Below are 18,692 nucleotides of genomic sequence, written 5' to 3'. Positions count from 1 at the left end.
TAGCTCGTGTTTGTTCGAGTTTCGTACACTAGAGATCTGTACGTTGATCTGCTGCGACTGCGACATCTTCTGTGTTCCGCCGGTCCACTTCAAACACAATGATTTCGTTGGCCCTTGCACTCCCAATTCATCCGCCAAACTTTGCTCCATCAGAGTGAGCTCAGAGCCGCGTAGGTGCGTATCGTTTTCGATGTCCCATACAACTTCACTGGAACGATTCGAAACAGAATCTCCGATTGCCCTTGGTGAACATTGCAGCTGTGGCTCACGCCTTTCGTGTCCGCATTAGCGTTGATATTGTTTGAAACGGTTGATAAATGTGGCGAAGTACTCGAAACTTCATGCTTCTGTGAGTTATGGAGAAGAGGATGGTGGAGGAATTCGCATCCATTTATACCGCACTGTTTCGAATTCTTGCAAGATCCGTTATGTTTCCGGAGACATTTCCGGCACAACTTGCATTCCTTTATGGTTGCCCACTTCGAATCGTAGTTGAACCCCTCGAATCTCTTACACTTCACCACAGATGGACAGTTTCCCCTGCATACGACACAATTCTCCTTAACAACAGCTTTCGATGTTTTTGATTTGAATGAGGTTTCACCAGATTTCGAACTTGTGAACTCCGACTCTGAGTGGAAATTCAGGAAGCCATCCTTTTTGCCGCCCCTGAAGCGTTGGTCACTACTACTAGCACTGATCATAACGACACTCGCATCTTCTGCCGTAGTATACAACCACGAACTGAAATCAATGAGCGTTAGGTTCACTTTTCCACGCGAGAACCTAGCCCACTCCATTTTTAGAGATGATGGCAGCCTGTCAACCAGTTCGTGTCTGAGCGCCGAGTTGTACACGAACTTATTCACTTCGCACGCTTGGATAGTGGCGACAAGGTTTTCAACCGTAAGCGCGAAGTTTACGACTGTCTCTAGCTTATCCATGTTCGGTGGCGGTAGTGCCCGAACTTTGCGGATTATTGCCTGGACAATAGCCTCTGGTCGCCCATAGAGCATTTTTAGCGTCGACATCACGCCGGTAACATTCGATGGGTGGAGCAGTCGACATCTCACTGCCTCCAAAGCCTTACCCTTCAGGCATTTCCTGAGATACGTCTCAGCATATTTTCCTCGTTCGAAAATCCACACATTTGGGTTGACGAGTTGAACATCGAGAAGAATAGCGGCCAGTCTTCCAGGTTTCCATTAAACTCCGGTAAATCTCTAGATACAGCTTGACGTGCGGCAATTTGACTCCGATTCAAGATACACAATGTCTCGTCGTAGTCATTTCCTGGAACCGTTGGTGGTGGGAAAGTTGGCGGTGGAAAAGTTGGCGGTGGAAAAGTCGATGGCGGAACAGTCTGCGGAATAACACTTGTCGGTGGAAAGATCGGTTGCGAAACAGTTTGAGGCGGAAAAACACTTGTCGGTGGAAACGACGGTTGTGGCGCAGTCGGTGGCGGAAGGGCCTGAGGGGGGACTGACCTTTGATGACGAAGCGGGGTTAAACGCTGTTCAGGGGAGAAATCACCGCCAACCGGAGAGACTTGGTCCGAAGGAACATTCGATTGTTGAATATCGGTGGATTTTGGATTCTGTGTAGATGTATGCTGCCCTGGCTTTTTTTTTTTTTTTTTTTTTTTAAAGGTGGCGGGGAAATCTGCAAACAGACACCTGAGAAGAGAACTCAGGGTGTGGGGATGAGACTAGGGGAGAGATGCTGGGGTAGTTACACTCCCCCAGACACCTATTTATCCCTGTCCCGACCCACTAAAACCCCTCCAGTCTCCAGCCCTGGTCTTCCCGGAACGACGGTTAAGTATTACGTCGGGAAGTGGCTTTTGTGCGTGATGCACCCTCTTTACTCTTATAACCTCCTAGCTAACTACCTGGAGACTGGTAATTAGCTACCACTGGCGTGTTGGTGGTTGACCCGCCACACACGTTGCAGCTACAGAACAATCTGAGAGGCGGCCACACAGACCGCGTTCCAGATGTCCGGGTCGTCGCACATCCTCCGGACTAGATTGTCCGGAGTATTGCCAGGCCCGCTCACAGCCATCATGTTGCTCCTCGCTCTTACGAAACGGGGGCATACGAAGAAGACGTGCTCAGCAGTCTCCTCCTCCTCCACGCACTCGGGACACATGGGGGACACCGCGTGTCCGAACCTGTGCAGATATTGCCTGAAACAACCATGGCCTGACAGGATTTGTGTCAGGTGGAAGTTCACTTCGCCATGTCGTCTCCCGACCCAGCCGGATATCTCCGGTATGAGTCGGTGCGTCCATCTGCCCTTTGTGGAATTAGACCATTCCCTCTGCCAACGGAGCATCGAGAATGACCTTCTGGTACCTCGTATGCCCCTTGTGTCACGTTGGTCGAAACACTCTCTGTCCTCCTTGATGGCGATGCTGATAGGCATCATGCCGGACAAGACACATATTGCATCGTATGACACCGTACGATACGCACTCGCAACTCTCAGGCACATGAGCCTGTAGGTACTTTCCAGTTTGCCACGGTAACTGTTAGTACCTAGCGCTCTGGACCACACTGGCCCACCATACCTAAGTATGGACGAAACCACGCTGGCAAGAAGTCTTCGCTTGCTGCCATAAACCGCTGAGCTATTGGACATCATACGAGATAGTGCTGCAATAGCCGATGAGGCCCTCTTACAGGCATAGTCGACGTGACTTCCGAACGTGAGCTTGTCGTCCACCATAACCCCCAAGAGCTTCAGGGATCGCTTCGAGGTGATGGTGCAGTCTCCGACTCTGACCACCGCCTGTTGCTCCGATTTACGGTTGTTCACAACCGTGACCTCCGTCTTATGATGCGCGAGCTCCAGTTTCCTGGAGCGCATCCAGTCCTCGACCTTGCGTATACAGTGCGCGGCCGTCAACTCGACCTCCTCGATAGACTCGCCGTAAACCTCCAGCGTTATGTCGTCTGCAAAGCCGACGATCACAACCCCTACAGGGAACTTGAGTTTTAACACTCCGTCATACATGACATTCCACAACACCGGGCCCAGGATAGAACCTTGCGGAACTCCTGCGGTAATTGGGACGCACTTCTGACCCTCCTCTGTGTCGTAAACAAGTACTCGATTCTGGAAATAATTTTCCAGAATCTTGTACAGCGACACCGGTACATGGATGCTCCTGAGCGCGAGCGCTATGGAGTCCCAACTGGCACTATTGAACGCATTCTTCACGTCGAGCGTGACGATTGCGCAGTAGCGTATTCCCCTTCTCTTGCGCTGGATTGCTACCTCCGCCGTCTTGATGACGGAAGAGATTGCGTCCAGCGTGGACCTGCCCTTCCGGAAGCCGAACTGGTTACTTGCCAGACCGTGTACACCCTCCGTGTACCTCACCAGTCTGTTGAGGATGATCCTCTCAAGCACCTTGCCCGCGGTGTCCAGCAGGCAGATAGGCCTATATGCCGATGGGTCCCCTGGCGGTTTCCCAGCCTTCGGCAATAAGACCAGTCTCTGCCGCTTCCACCTGTCCGGAAAGAGACAGTCATCCAGGCACCTCTGCATGACTGCCCTGAACAGCCCGGGGGCCGTTTTTATCGCCAGCCTGATCGCCAGGTTAGGGATACCATCCGGTCCCGGTGCCTTGCTCACCTTTAGGGATTTGGCGATCACGATGAGTTCCTCATTCGTAACCCTTGCCTCCTCCCCTGCCTCGACACGGCTGTCGTCGCTCACGGATTGGATGCTCGGCAGGTTGGCCGACCATCTCTGGTCTATGTCTGAGATACTGGAACGTCGGACGTGAGACTCGACCGCCGGAGGCCAAGGACTTGGCTCGTGGCGTGGAAAGAGTCCCTCGATGATACGCTCCAGCATCGCTGGTGATCGCTCTGCAGGCGCCAGCGCGCCTTTAGTCTTGGCCATTACGATCCTGTAGGCGTCACCCCACGGATTTGTATTGGCACTCGCACATAGCCTATGCTGCCCTGGCTGACCGGGTTGGTCCGACTGAATCGCTGGTTTAGTGTGTTGAGTATGCTTAGGAGTTTGTCTCTCCTTTGGCAGCTTCGGGTTGTCCGACGCGTGTGCGTTCATCTCATCTGCTAAACCGGAATCATTCTGCTCACTAAGGTGTTCCGTTCGATCTACCCACTCCTGTATCTTCGATAAATTAACCGACTCACTTGAGACAGATCCTCTTTCACTGACGTCCCGGCTGACACACTCCATCATGAGCTTGTACTTTTGCTGCAAATATTTCATCTCCAAATTGAACTCCTCCTCAAGTTTTTTGCTTCCAAACTCAACCATCTTTGTATAAGAACTCGCTTTACTTCTGACCGAACCAGTCTTACTATTCGGGAGATCGCTAACTACATTCTGGTCGGTGTTGGTATTAGTGGGGGGATCAATCGCCATCGGAGTTGAATCCTTTACAATATTGCAAATAGGACAGATCCAAGTCACGTTTGCGACGTCCTCTGTAACTTCCACACATACGTAATGAAACCACTGCTTACAGCCATCACAATGCACCATTTGGTTATTATCGCGCTCACTACACAACTGACAGTGAAATTCGAGTTTTTTACGACATTTGCGAACCGGATTCCGTTCGCGGTGTTTTAGAAAAATCGGATCTAGCAGCCGCGGAATAAGAGTTGTTTGATTACCGGCTGGATTAAAGGTTGAAACTTTCGGAATTGTTCCGGCGCTTCCTCCTGGAGGCGTTGCCCAGGGGGCAATCAAATTAAATTTTACCTGAGCTATAGCTCGGAAGGGGAACTTGGGGGGCAGAAGCGGCTGTCGTTACCGCTACGACGTTGTTGTTAGCTGCCTCTGTACCGGTCACCGTCGGGTTGTCGTCGGTGTGCTCCTGCGCTGCCCTATTCCCAAATTGGCTAGATTTCTCCGACATCTCGTGATGGATTCGTTAAAGAATTTTATAATATGTTGGGTATAGCGAGAAACGAATCAATCCCATAAACTTTATTCAAACAAATGTAAGTTCCTGAGGAATATTAAGCTAAGTTAGACTAAGTCATATATATATATATATATATATATATATATATATATATATATATATATATATATATATATATATATATATATATATATATATATATATATATATATATATATATATATATATATATATATATATATATATATATATATATATATATATATATATATATATATATATATTTTCGATACCAACTTTAGTGATTCTCGCTAGCGTTAACAAATTTCGAGGGAGATCTGCTCCACTTCTAGGTTGAGGCTTAGAAATTTTATTCGACAGATATAACCGAAATTCCTATTCGCGGGTTTCGCTGTCCAGCCGTGTAATCTTTCTGTACTTTTAGCACTAAGTTTAGCAAGTAATTTTAGAAACTAGATAGTGTGTAAGTTCACTAGGTTTAAGCCGATAGATTTAATGTAGAATTAATCAGATTTAAGAATAATTAGAACTAATTTTAAGATTCTTCGCACTATCAGCACCACCAATAATGATCAAATGCCTCGCTCCTATCTGATGATGACACATGACATTCGCTTCGTCCGCTTTGATCGCGGTTCGATCGTGACGATCCCTCGGATGGTAACGGGTGCGGTTTATCAGTTGTGTGATGCGATAGTAGCTGCTGTGGCCGAACATCTCGACAGGGCGCAGTAAACAGTGTATATTTACGCAGACTTTTTTTGTTGTTTACACAACATTTATTTGACACGTTTTCGCAGACTTGCGCAGAGTTGCAATAATTTCACAATTTTATACCTCACTATTTTGTGAAACGAAAATCAACAATCAACCGTGATGAAATGTATAGTTCGAAATTGTTACCAAACGACAGTTTTTTTTGATACCCGAGTAATAATTACGGAGGAGGTATTCCACATATTTCACATTTTAACGACAAACATGCCTTTGAAAAATCGGCAAACTTTCAAAACTCGTAGCTTACCAAAGGACAGAAATATTATGTTTCAGAAAATATTAATAATTTCATTGCGTGTATGGATGTTAAGTATTTTTCGAATAAGTCCACGGTCAAGTAAAATGCAATCATCCTTTCACAGTGATTACGTTGCCGGTGCAACTACAAAATTGTCGCTACATAAAACAGAAGTTGGTTAAGCAATTTCTCAAATTTCAAAAGAAAGCTGGCTTGCACCGTAAATCCAGAAAGCGCAAGTTTAATAATCGAAATACGCTGGCAGGATTATTACTGAAAGTTTTTTTTTTTTATTCTCGCTTATTTTCCGTCGGTCTAGTTCCGCCACTGTTGTGGCAAATCACCGAAGCCCAGGGAGGCGACTTCTCATCCAGGACCTTAACTCACGACCCGTTTTTATTAACGGACCGGCGCCAACGGCTTTACTTCCTCATGCGATGAAAGGCGTGATCCCAGAGATTTTTCGCCTCAGAAAATCTCCCGGTGTCGGCTAGGATTGAATCTAGACCAGTTGGGTTGGTTGTGAGTGGATCACGCCACCTCACAACCATCGACACCTATGTCGGCGGTGGGATTCGAACCCAGGTGTCGAGCGTGGTTGGCGGAGACGTTACCAACCACACTAGGCCCCCGCTCTATTACTGAAAGTTTATGAAATTTTTTATTTTAAGCAAAAATAAACCAAAATATTTTGGGTAACCACACTGAATACAAAAAAATGCTTGCGTTGAATATTTTATCAAGTGAGGCGATACCTTCAAGTTATTACAATACCTGCTATTGAAAGATGCTTTTTTCTTCTGGTTCAAATTTACAACTCATTCTGAGTCATTTGACTTTCCCACAGCTTCGTATCCGTTTCTCCCTCCCAGTCCAAGACACCTAGGCTTGAAAAGTTAATAATAAAATTCTCATAATGCACGAAAATCGAATTACCAGTACCCGACCATCTCTACTGCATTGCACAATGGTCCAGAAACCAAATTTAAGGGGAAATTTGGGTCTAAAGCTCTACAGCAATATTTTAAAGGAAAACTATCTTCTACAAAGTTGTTACATATGATATAGTGCTTATTGAAAAGTTATCAAAAATTAGGGTGACCCAAATTTTCGATGAGATCAAGTATCCAAATTTTTTTATCTTGGTAGATAGAAGAAAAAGTTGTTCTACAATTTTATAGCTCCGTTAATTTTTAGTACCTTTGTACAAAAAAAGTTTTTCTCTATCTCTAAAAACAACCGATTTATATTGAAAAAACACATTTTGCGTTCTTCCTTTTTTTCAATTTTCACCTTAAAACTGTCTTTGAATGACTTTTAGGGCTTTTTAAGAGAAACAAATTGCAATGCTAACATCGTGAATATCTCAATTCTACTCAAAATTATTAATGTTTTTCATTGATTGCCATTCTTTCTGGAGCAAACATAAAAAATATCTCTTGGTCTTAATTTTAGCGATATATTTGAAATATCCATCCTCCGGTCTACTTAAACGTTTTTAGTAAAGTACTATTTTATAATAGCATGCGGGCTGTGATACAACAAAATGACACTTGTTAACAGATCGCGGTATCGAACAAGACTGACTTTTCGTTTATTCCTTTCTCTTTACGTGCCTCGAGAGATTAAGATCAAATCGCTATAAATTAAGAGAAGGGTTCAACCCTTTATGCCGAATATCAGAATACAGAACAGTTCTTCCTTCTGAAGAGGAAACACACTTATAAGCTAAAAATATTCGATAGTTATTTTGTAACTTTGTTTTTGCTTAACCTAGTTCAGAATTCACTTATTAATGATTTTTCTACATAAATACTTATTTGTTCGATGGCATATCCATGCACGTTCGAGTACGACTTCGGGTTATCACCGGACTACGACTCGTTTTCGTTCGCTTAGGTGCACTAGGGCATTTTCGTTCATGCTCTGATAACTCGCTTAATGACGCCGTCTTTGTTCCCGAAATTCCAGCTGATGCATCATCCCGCTGAGTCCAGTTACGCTTCCTTGTAATCGGTGGGTCTCCTGATATCAACAGGCTGCTGGTTCCAATGACTGAAGCTCCTACTAGTTTTAGCTGATTCCTGTGAGCCATGATGGTTGTATTGCTGTGGAGTAAGATTTCAAAAACATTTTTAGAAATTCGCTCCAAAAATGTTACTTCAATCCATCTCTCTATGTCAGTTTTCCTGAAATTTTTATAGTAAAGCTTATCTCCCACCACTAGCTTATTAAAAGGATCTTCCAAATTATATGTTGTTTGCATGGGTTCAACTTTACTATTAGGTTCTTTAAAAAACTTATTACGTTGTTTATTTGGATGGAGCAAATCTAACATAATTTTTGGTTCATATGAAAACACTTTTTGACAGGGAAGGAAACCTTCTGAAGTTGATATTTGATTCCTATAATTCATCAAAAAGTAGCTAAGCTTTGTGGATAACTCTAGAGGCCTTATCTGAGGATCTAACAGAAACTTTTTGAAAACGTCTTTCGTCACCCTCACTAGTCTTTCCGCCTGCCCGTTGCTGCTCGGATTGTACGGTGGACTTTTCATGAAATTTATGCCATGTTAATTAAAAAAATAAGCAAACTCCTTAGAATTGAATGGTGGCCCACCATCCGTTACCACAACTTCTGGAAGACCAACCTTGCGAAAAATGACATTAACACGTTAACTACTTTTTTACGTCTGTACCATATGGCATATACTCTACCTCCACCCACTTCGAAAAGCTGTCTACAAGTAACAGAAATGTCTTCTGCTGAAAATGAAAAAAATCGGCGTGCACCCGACTGAAAGGCCTAGTGGTTGGAATCCATTTGCTACAAATTGGTTTTGTAGGAACTGTAGACGTTTTGATGCAGGCTTCGCAACTTTTTATGAATTGTTCGATGTCATTGTTGATACCGGGCCAAAAAACAGTTTGTCTTGATAATTGCTTCATTTTAACTATCCCGATGTGATTAGCATGCAGGAGACTTAGTACTTGGTTTCTTAAACTCTTTGGTATAACCACTCTATTTTGATACATGAGGCAATTATCAATAACCTCCAGTTCACTTTTTTAACGCATGAAAATCTTTATGCTGGGTATCTACTTTTTTTGGCCATTCACTTTTTATAAAGCTCATGACTGTAGCCAAACACGAATCATTTTGAGTCTGTCTGGAAATCAACAATGCATCTAACGGTAAACTGTCAGTTAAGTTTAAGCTGTTAATATTACCAATATCTAAACTTTTTGGAACCGCTTGCTCAACCGGGAACCGCGAGCAAAAGTCCGCATTTCCCATGTGCGCGGAAGCTCGGTATGCTATTTCGAATTCGTAAATAGATCACTCCATTGTATACCGTTGTATTCGTGTCACAAATAACGAGTTATTTCCACTTTTCCCGAAAATACCCACAAGAGGCTTATGGTCAGTATACACCCTAAACTTTTGACCAAAAAGGAATTTGTGAAACTTTTTTATCCTGCAAACTAACGCCAATGCCTCTAAGTGTAAAATTGGATATCGTTTTTGCGCCGAATTCAGCGAAAAGGAGGTGAAACAAATGGGTCTTTCAACTCCATCAATTTCATGCGCTAACACGCCGCCTAATCCATATGAACTAGCATCCGAAACAACGACCAATGGTTTTTGTGGGTCGTAAAATTCTAAGAATTCAGCCTTTAAAAGAGCCATTTTCCCCTCCTGAAATGCTTGCTCACATTCGCTGGTCCATACATAGTCAACATCTTTAGTCAGCAGTGCATACAGGCTTTTTAATTTAAAGGAAAGATGTGGCACGAATTTGTTGTAGTAGTTTATCAAGCCTAAATAGGCTCTTAACTCTGCCACATTTTCAGGTCTTTTCGCTTTACTGATTGTGGACAATTTTTCTGGAGATGGTAAAAGCCCCTTATCTGTTATAAGATGCCCTAGATAGGGAAGCTGACTTACAAAAAACTTACATTTTTTAAAGTTTACTTTAATGTTGGCCTTCATTAACCTGTCAAGAACTAATTTTAAAATGTTAACACACTCGTCAAGATTTTTCCCTGCAACCAGCACATCGTCTAGATAGCAACTAACTCTATCCAGCCCTTGAAGAACCTGGTCCATAATTTGTTGGAAAATCGGCGCGCCTTGCGGAAGGCGATTGTAGGTGAATAACCCTTTTATAGTGTTTATAACAGTAAATTGCTTAGACCGCGCGGATAAAGAAACCTGTGTGTTAGCTCCAGCCAAATCGAGACAACAGAATATTTTACAACCCGACAATGTAGCAAAAATATCCTGCGCTAGTGGTAGAGGATAAGTATTAGGTACAATGGTTTTATTCAACGATACCTTGCAGTCAATAACCATCCGTATATCTTGATCCTTTTTTACGACAATTATCACGGGTGATGCCCACTCGCTCACTTTTATAGGCGTTATCACCTTCTGTTTTTCCAGCATTTCTAAATGCTGTATCATCTTGTCTCTCAGTTTATACGGAACAGTGTATGCTCTCTTGAAAATAGGTTGATCGTACTTTAACACTAAGTCCCCTTCATAACCTACAATCGGTTCGGAAAAATCTTTATCAAAAACTGGTTTGCATAGTAACTTCAAATCAGTAATGATGCTATTTATACCTTCTTCCACGGTTAAATTAATTACAGCTGAACAATTGATGAAACCTGATCTCCATCTAGGGAAGAAAATGTCCAGCCAAGAACGTCCAAACAAAGGAATAAATTGCATTTCAATACTACCGATTTCTGCTGATGACTTAAACCGTTAAGTCTTACATTCACCAGTAATTCCCCTAGAATTTTTAAACGAGAACCATTCACCACAATAAGTTGCCTATTAGAGGCAGAAAGCGATAAAGTGTTAAAATACGCATGATAGTCTGCCTCACTAATAACCGAGACAGCCGACCCAGAATCAATCTCCATTTGTAGCTGATTGTTCTCAACTAAAACATTCACCATGCAAGGTTCATTCACTTTATTAACCGACGAAATCATCATGCATTCCAATCCATCAGTTTCTTCGGAAGAGTCGTGGTCAACAGATCGTTTGAAATTATACGTTCGGTCAGTTCTGGAGCTTTCGTCTACAAATTTAATAAAATTTCTATTTTTGTAACTATAGCAGTCTCTCTTAAATGTCCTTTTTTCTTACAATAGTTACAAACAGCATTAGCATAAGAGTTTCTGGTACGATTATCAGAAGATGATCTGTCTCGAAATCCTACACGCCTGTGATCCGACCTAGCAGTTCTGCCTCGCAGAGGCCCGTCATATCTGTGTGAATAATTATCATTACCTCGTCTACCTAACCTGTCTTTAATCGAAAGAATTTCAGCAAAATTGTTTGCTCGTCCGTTAATCAATTCAACTCTGTTTCCAGCTAGTTCATGGTTGACAATTTTTTTTTCACAACTGCCAACTCCAAGTCATCATCTTTGAGTAACTCTTTTTGTAACTCTTTATCGAACAACCCCATTATTAAACGATCGCGAACAGCCGTCTAAATTCTTTAAAATTACAATGTTCTGCCTGCAATTTAACTCCCAGAATAAAATTTTCTGCAGATTCCCCCGCACTTTGGAATTTGTTATAAAACCGGTATCTTTGCATCATACCCGGCTCAATCTTGTCGAATCTTTCCTTAAGCTTTTTTACCATGTCTTCATAAGACAAAGTTTTTAATTCAGTCGTAGGGAAGATCAATTTCAGTTTATCGTAAACAATCGGGCCCGAAAGTGCAATCAAGACCGACTTCTTTTTTTCTTCCGCCCATCCATTTAGGGTACTCAGAAAGTCCAAACGTTCTACGTAATTCGTAAAAGAAGTTCCTTCGATATAATGATCCAACGAACCGATCATAGTCATTTTTAAGCGGTAATCAACACTGTCTAATAAATTCAAAATGAATGACTTACGGTTTGATGCGATGAATTCTTCTGAGGATACATTTGCGATCACACAGTCTTAGCAGACCTTTGAGCAACCTGGATGAGTTACAGCATGCAAGCCTCTCACTAGATACTCTAAGTTTTTCTGTTCTGTTTGGTCGCCTTCCAATTTAGTTCTACTTTCCTTCTATCGATCACTCAGAGAAACTGAGCACCTTGTTTTATAACGCTCGATGAATACTACAAAGGAAAACCAAAATGGCGATAAAAGAATTAAACCTCGTGGTATAATTAATTTACAACTTGTCTAATTATTTTTATGAAAACTTATATATATCCGTAGCTCAACAGTGACTTTACCCACATTAATTACGGTGTTAGTTACATTAAGCACAAGTACACTGCTTGCAGTCAAATGAGCGATCTTACCACCTCGCTTGTTATACTTACACGCACCACTCACTCTAGATATTGCTATCTGTTTGAGATTTACACGATTCACTTTTTCTCGTCGCCAGTTGAAATATCTATCCTCCGGTCTACTTAAACGTTTTAAGTAAAGTACTATTTTATAATAGCATGCGGGCTGTGATACAACAAAATGACACTTGTTAACAGATCGCGGTATCGAACAAGACTGACTTTTCGTTTATTCCTTTCTCTTTACGTGCCTCGAGAGATTAAGATCAAATCGCTATAAATTAAGAGAAGGGTTCAACCCTTTATGCCGAATATCAGAGTACATAACAATATTGTACTGTATAAATGAAGAAGTTTTTAGAAATATATTTTTTGGGTAAATGAAATTTAAAAACATGACAAAAATTTCAATAATTTTACACATTATGAATATCAAAGTACACAGATGTATTTTTTTGATATTTTTTTCCTAAAACGATTCAAGCAGAATACCCACCTATACTACATTATTTTTCGTTGCTCTACAATTTATTGCTTGTATTGTAAGCAATCACAGGAATTCGATCTGAGGTAAATTAAGCACTAAATTTGTAGAAATATATTTTTTTTTAAATGTGTGCTGTCGGGATAACACCGTCACCCTGTGAGTGGGGTAAGCCCGACATGGTCTGAGGCTAGTTGGATGTTACTGACACATATTTTTCATCTATTACCGATGTCTCACTGATAATAAAATTAATAAGTCGACTTAGAACCATGCACTCAAGCTCTTCTGTGATTTTTGGATGATTCCAAGGATTATTAGAGGTGTCAAATGTACTGAATCAAGTCACAAAACCGACGAATTTCCCGGTGGGATTTGAAATATGCTCCGGTGTGGTCAATGTGATCCTGGCTTTGATGAAACTAGTTAATCATATGATTTAAAGTGCCACATGATAGGCTTGCCGAGTATCAAATTCTTTCATTGTTTATACATAATGTTCACCGGAACTTGTTCCGGCAATCTCCCCAGAACCAGCGTGTTTCTAGTATTCTGCTATGAGATGTCAAAGTGACGTAAAAGCCATTTTTTCGAATATGAGTTTTTCATGCCAAGTTGTTCATTACACAGTGCAACAAAAAATGACTTTTTTCTGCCTTGGCTTTTATATATAATTTTTTTGTGTGTTTTTATGCAAAACTGAATTTCCCCGAGTTTGAACATATATTATGCAACAATGGCGCCCTTTTAAATTTTTGAGAAACCGGTAATTTTCATAGAATCACCGTTTTGAGCTCAGTTTTTGTCCGATTTAAGATCTGTTTTTTTTTAAAGATGGGTAAAAAGATGCTTATATGTGGACAAACTCTTGGAATTTTGATATTTGGTCTTAAAACAAAATGGCGTCGAAAAAACATCAAAAATTACCGGTTTCTCAAAAATTCAAAATGGTGCCATTGTTGCCCCTTAAGTTGAAAAATGTTTAAACTCCGGGAAATTTATTTTCGCATCAAACTTCATCAAAAATCATACATAGAAGCCAAGGCAAAATAAATGTTGCACTGTGTTATTCGAAGACCTATCTTTTGGTATCTTCCTTTTCGTTGTTACTTATTCGTACGTTGTATAAAATCAAAAAAAAAAAAAAATAAAGTGACGTAGGCACCCATTTCAATACAAAAGTGGCGAGAAATTCATTCGTTTTTGGGCCGTATTGAAAAACTTAGATCTACGTCACAATGTCATATCACGGCAGTATTGTCATGAATCGCAATGGATGATAAAATTCCATGAACTGTGGTTTTAGGTTTGCTAAGAGTTTCTCAAGCCTCGATTTCATTATCAACAGAAACAATGTGGGAAGATAATACAAATACAATCTTTACAAACATAAGAAACGTTGCTCTTAGAATGGATCCTTTTTTTTTTTTCATTAATATTTACACTCTGCTAATATCCTGTTTAAATTTAAGAACAAAATGGTTCCGAAATTGTTATTCTATAAAGGTGGTCTGACAGGTCGTGAAACGCGTCGTACGTAAAAAATCGGCTGCTCTGCGGAGCAAAGCATCTGAAGAGTGCCACAGCTTCGCTCTAATGATGCAGATAATTATGTTTTTCCATACGTGACGAGCTTCGTAATGATAGACGCATTTCAAACAACTCATAATTACGGTATGCATCCATTGTTCAGTTCGGTATAACAGGCACGAAAAGCTTATGTTCTGAGAACAAAATGGCTGCTGATGATCTGTGTTTACTTTTTTACATGAGCATAGCTTTCCTGGAGTCCTTCACCTGAATGCCAGTTGATTGCTCATATAAAGTATAATATTTATTTACGGGAGAAATTGCCGCATCAAAAGCCTCCTGCTATTTCATTTGCCAACCATCGAAAGGTGATATAAATTTTCGCGGTAATATTTGCGATAGTAAATTACCACCGATAAATATTGATTCTGACTCCATAAGCAACATTTACCTACTATCAACACCAGTTACGTAGTTGTAGCGCAGTGTAAATTAGTTTCCACAAGGAGTCTGTTTGCTGACAGATAAAAGAAGTCACGCCATCCGTGTCTTTCAGTGCTCAAAAACGACGAGAAAAAGTCACATTCAAACTGGTCCTGCTCGTGGGGCACAAGATCATCTCGCGCTCCAATTCGTTCGAAAAACACCTGGCCTATAAACGCCACAATTGCCCAGATACAGCCCAAAATCAACTTGACTGGCCTGGTGCGCACAGATCCTTTGTGCTTTCACCTCAATTTTAATCTGTCACCGCACGCACGCAGACTACTCGCCAATTGTTACGACACCCAACGACGACGCATTCGTCGTTACCTGGCCTGGCTGCTGTCATTTCCAGCAATGATGGGCCTTCTCGGTTCCATTCTCATGTTCAGCCCCCTCAGAAGTGTAGAGCGGAAGTGGAAAGGATTTATCACATTTCCACTTCCAGTCGTGGGGCGGGTGACGCTCTGACAGTCCTCCTACCAAATCGTGTTGTCCTCGTTGATTGGAAAAACATGTTCCATTCAACTGTCAAAGTAACGCAGTGAAGCGTGATGAATGTAATCAATTTTATTTTTGCACTAGTCATACTTTGATGGTGGTAACTCTGCTCGAGTGACTTCGACGTGCGAAATTTAAATGTAAATATTTGGTGGTTAGATTAACTTCGTGATAAGGTAATCAGTTGAATTGGAATAAACATCTCGGATAAAGCAGAAAAAATCACTGTTGGGTGGATCAAAAAACGACTGTTTTTTTTTTTGGGTCTCGCTTTTACTCTTCATCAGTTTGAAAAACTCCGCCTGCCGGTGCCAGCGGAAAGTTATTTAAGATTACGCGAAAGTATTTCCAGCAGATGCTTTCAAGCTGAAATTTGTTACACCGACAGTAACACCGGATGGCAAACTTTGAAGCACAGTATGTATACATTATTAAATGAGCATTAAGTAGAAGAGTTCCTCCGGGAAACTTTGTACGCAACCCGTAAAACGATCACCGGTAGGAGGAGGAATCAATCTTTGCCTTTGCTCTTGAATGTGAACAAGCGTCGGGTAGCTTTTTCGGTGAGAAAATTGATACTTCGCGTTTGCTAAGTTTGTGGTTCGACGTTTTATTATCACTTTGAATGTTCGATGGGACACTGTAGCAGGTCGAGTGGAATGGGTACACGTCTTGATAACGCAAACATGTCCAACAGTCAATCACGGAACGGGAAACTGGATGACGATGTAGACGGTGAAAGTGATTCAACTTTGAGCAAGTTCGAAAAGTCACAGGCCTGTACAGCATACAAGAGTATAGGATCCAAATATTGAATGTTTTGATGTTTTGATTCATCATGAAATTTGTTATTTCCCTCTCTCTTATAAACAATGGTAGTGTTTTATAAGATACAACAAAATTTAAAATAAAATCAAAGTCGTCAAACTCCAACTCAAAAATTATTCGCAGGCAGCTATACTAGAATAACAGGGAAAAAATATATTTATTGGCCATTTTTCCAAACTGATTTGTCATTTCGAAGCATGCTTCGAAAAATTGCAGTTCAAAGCTTCTAGTGTGATAAGAACATAACGCACACTCTTCTGTTCTGTTCCCTGTATGATTTCTGCTCCTCCGATACGATAATTGTTTGCCTAAAAACACGGGGGTAATTTAAGGCAAAATGATCATATAGCGAAACGAGTGAGGATTCAATGCATGAATCTGGAGCCTGCGGTTCACCAACAAAAGAAGGCATCAATTATTTTGTGATGCGTATTTTTATGATACTAAGAAATACCTTTTTCTGAATAATGAGGCTAATATATGGCGTCTGTGAATGAATGATTTACGGTTCCCATGTTATGATCGAAGCAGTCCGAATTAGGTCATAATTTAACCTCATTGTGAACAAGCAAACGTTTGGTTTACGTGATTATTATAGGGGAACTGTGGGTAAAATGAACAGGGGTGGTAAAATGGACACCCGTTTAAATTTCGACTATTACGTTGAAAAATAGTACAAACTTCTTTGGCACCTTATCTTAGAGGCACTAGAAGCTATTTGAGACAAAGTAGGCGACATGTAACAGTCAAACGAACGAAATAATAAACAAAAACAAGAAACACGTGTACATTCGTGGTGGTGATGTTATTTTTGGCATACAAAAATTAAGGTTTTTTCAAGTGTAAAACAGTATTTTATAACGATTTTTCTGCAATTATTTGTACTCAGACCACTAACCAGAAGAAATCATCAAAGGTTAGTAATTGTTTAAATGATTTTTTCGATAATCAATAATCAACTTTCAATAATAAGTATGTGCGGGTAAAATGGACAGCCCATGGTCATGGGGAAAAAATTATGTTAATTTCCATTGAAAAATCTAGATGCTTCGTTTTTATATCAGAAAAACGCAAAGGTGAACTCGGACCGATGAACAGATGACCGCGGCTAAACGTACCGTTGAATGCGGAAGGTCCGTAAAAAAAGCTTCCGCAATTTCTCAGTTTCTTGTGGATAAGGTCATATATTGTTATTAATTTCTACAGCAAATGTTGAAAATTGAACTGTTGGTGAATGCATAAGTGTGTTACGTGCTATGGAACAACATTTTACTATCTGTAAAGGGATAATTAATGTTCACGCCCAAGGTGTTCATATTACCACCTCCCATTTTACCTACACGTGTCCATTTTACCCCAAAAAAACTGCTTTCGAAAATGCTCATGAAAACTACGAAAAATATTATATTTGAGTACTTCTTCTTATTTTTTGTATCAACCGTTAGTGACTCAGTTGATGTGCGCTATCGACTCATAGTTGTAGTGTTAAACTGTGGAGGAAATTGGGAAATGGCTTAGGGTGTCCATTTTATCACCCCTTCCCCTACAAACATCCCAACCTACATATAATTAGGCTGATACAAATTTTGAATAGTTTTTATGTCTACGGTTATCAAAGTTAGCTAAGGGGAGGGCATAAATAACACTGAGAAAAAAACGGAATTGCTTTCATAAAAAATTGTGTGCAAGTTACGACGTTTGTAACTTGCATACCAAAGTGTGTTGAAAAATATCACATTAGGTATTATCATTATTAATCATTTGGCTTGCCTTTTGATGACACTTTCACTGTCACTGGACTTGTTTGTTGCTAAATTAAGCATATACGCTGTCGAAAAGTCAATAATATTAACAAAACGACTTGAACTTTATTTCTTCCCCTTCCAATTTTCAACATTTTTCAATGGAAGGTGGGGTGACATAAAATGAAAAAGGAATTTGTATCGGCCTTATTGTGGATTGTCAACAATACTGCCGGGACGAGTTCAAATAGATGACAACAAATGAAGTGTCAACCAATAAAACGTCATAAAGTTAGGTGCGCAACTAAGCTTTCGCTTTGACACGTCAGAGATTTTATTGTAGCGTCTTATACTTTAAGTTGTGTGAAAATGTACGGAAATTCTGCTCTAAGAAAACAACTTGTAGTTATTGGTTCTGTCGCTTCAAAGGCGGTAATTTTAATGTTGACGACTGTCTTCGTGAAAAAAGGCCAAAAACCTTCGACGACACGAAATTGTAGGAGTCGCTCGATAAGGATCGATGCCAAACGCAGGAACAGCTTGCCTCGTTATTAGGAGTTTAACTTCTGTTTAAGCTGCCGATAATCGATCCATTTTTAAGTGAAATTTTTCTTCAGAATATTTTTACAAATAAGCGTTTTTCCTTGGTTTTCTTTAGTATTTAGTTATTTGTTGCCACATATTGTAGCGTATGCTTTTGATTTACTACAAATCGTTTTTCCACAGATAGATAATTTAAATTTATAATTGTGACGAACATTTCCTAATTATTTTACTCTTATATATGGGTCATTCCATACGAAGTGACCACAAAAAAGCACAAACCTGGACACGACCATCACAGATTTTGC

At 40.6% G+C, this 18,692-nt stretch overlaps 1 protein-coding gene across 3 annotated transcripts in view; it reads right to left on the bottom strand.

Annotated features, from left to right (window-relative positions):
- The window catches only part of LOC129725720 (uncharacterized), a 500,714-nt gene that overhangs the window by 450,208 nt on the left and 31,814 nt on the right, over window positions 1-18,692 (bottom strand). Inside the window, exon 2 of one of the 3 annotated variants that reach the window (XM_055681833.1) lies at window positions 11,881-12,093. The exons of the other annotated variants lie outside the window; for them this stretch is intronic. The gene's annotated coding sequence lies outside the window, so the exon portion shown is untranslated. The remainder of the gene's footprint in view (window positions 1-11,880; window positions 12,094-18,692) is intronic. 3 annotated transcript variants of the gene reach the window in all.

This window comes from Wyeomyia smithii, chromosome 2, assembly GCF_029784165.1.
Source record: "Wyeomyia smithii strain HCP4-BCI-WySm-NY-G18 chromosome 2, ASM2978416v1, whole genome shotgun sequence".
NCBI lineage: Eukaryota > Metazoa > Arthropoda > Insecta > Diptera > Culicidae > Wyeomyia > Wyeomyia smithii.
Note: the sequence above shows the minus strand (reverse complement) of the source record. Positions and strands in the feature narration are given on the sequence as shown.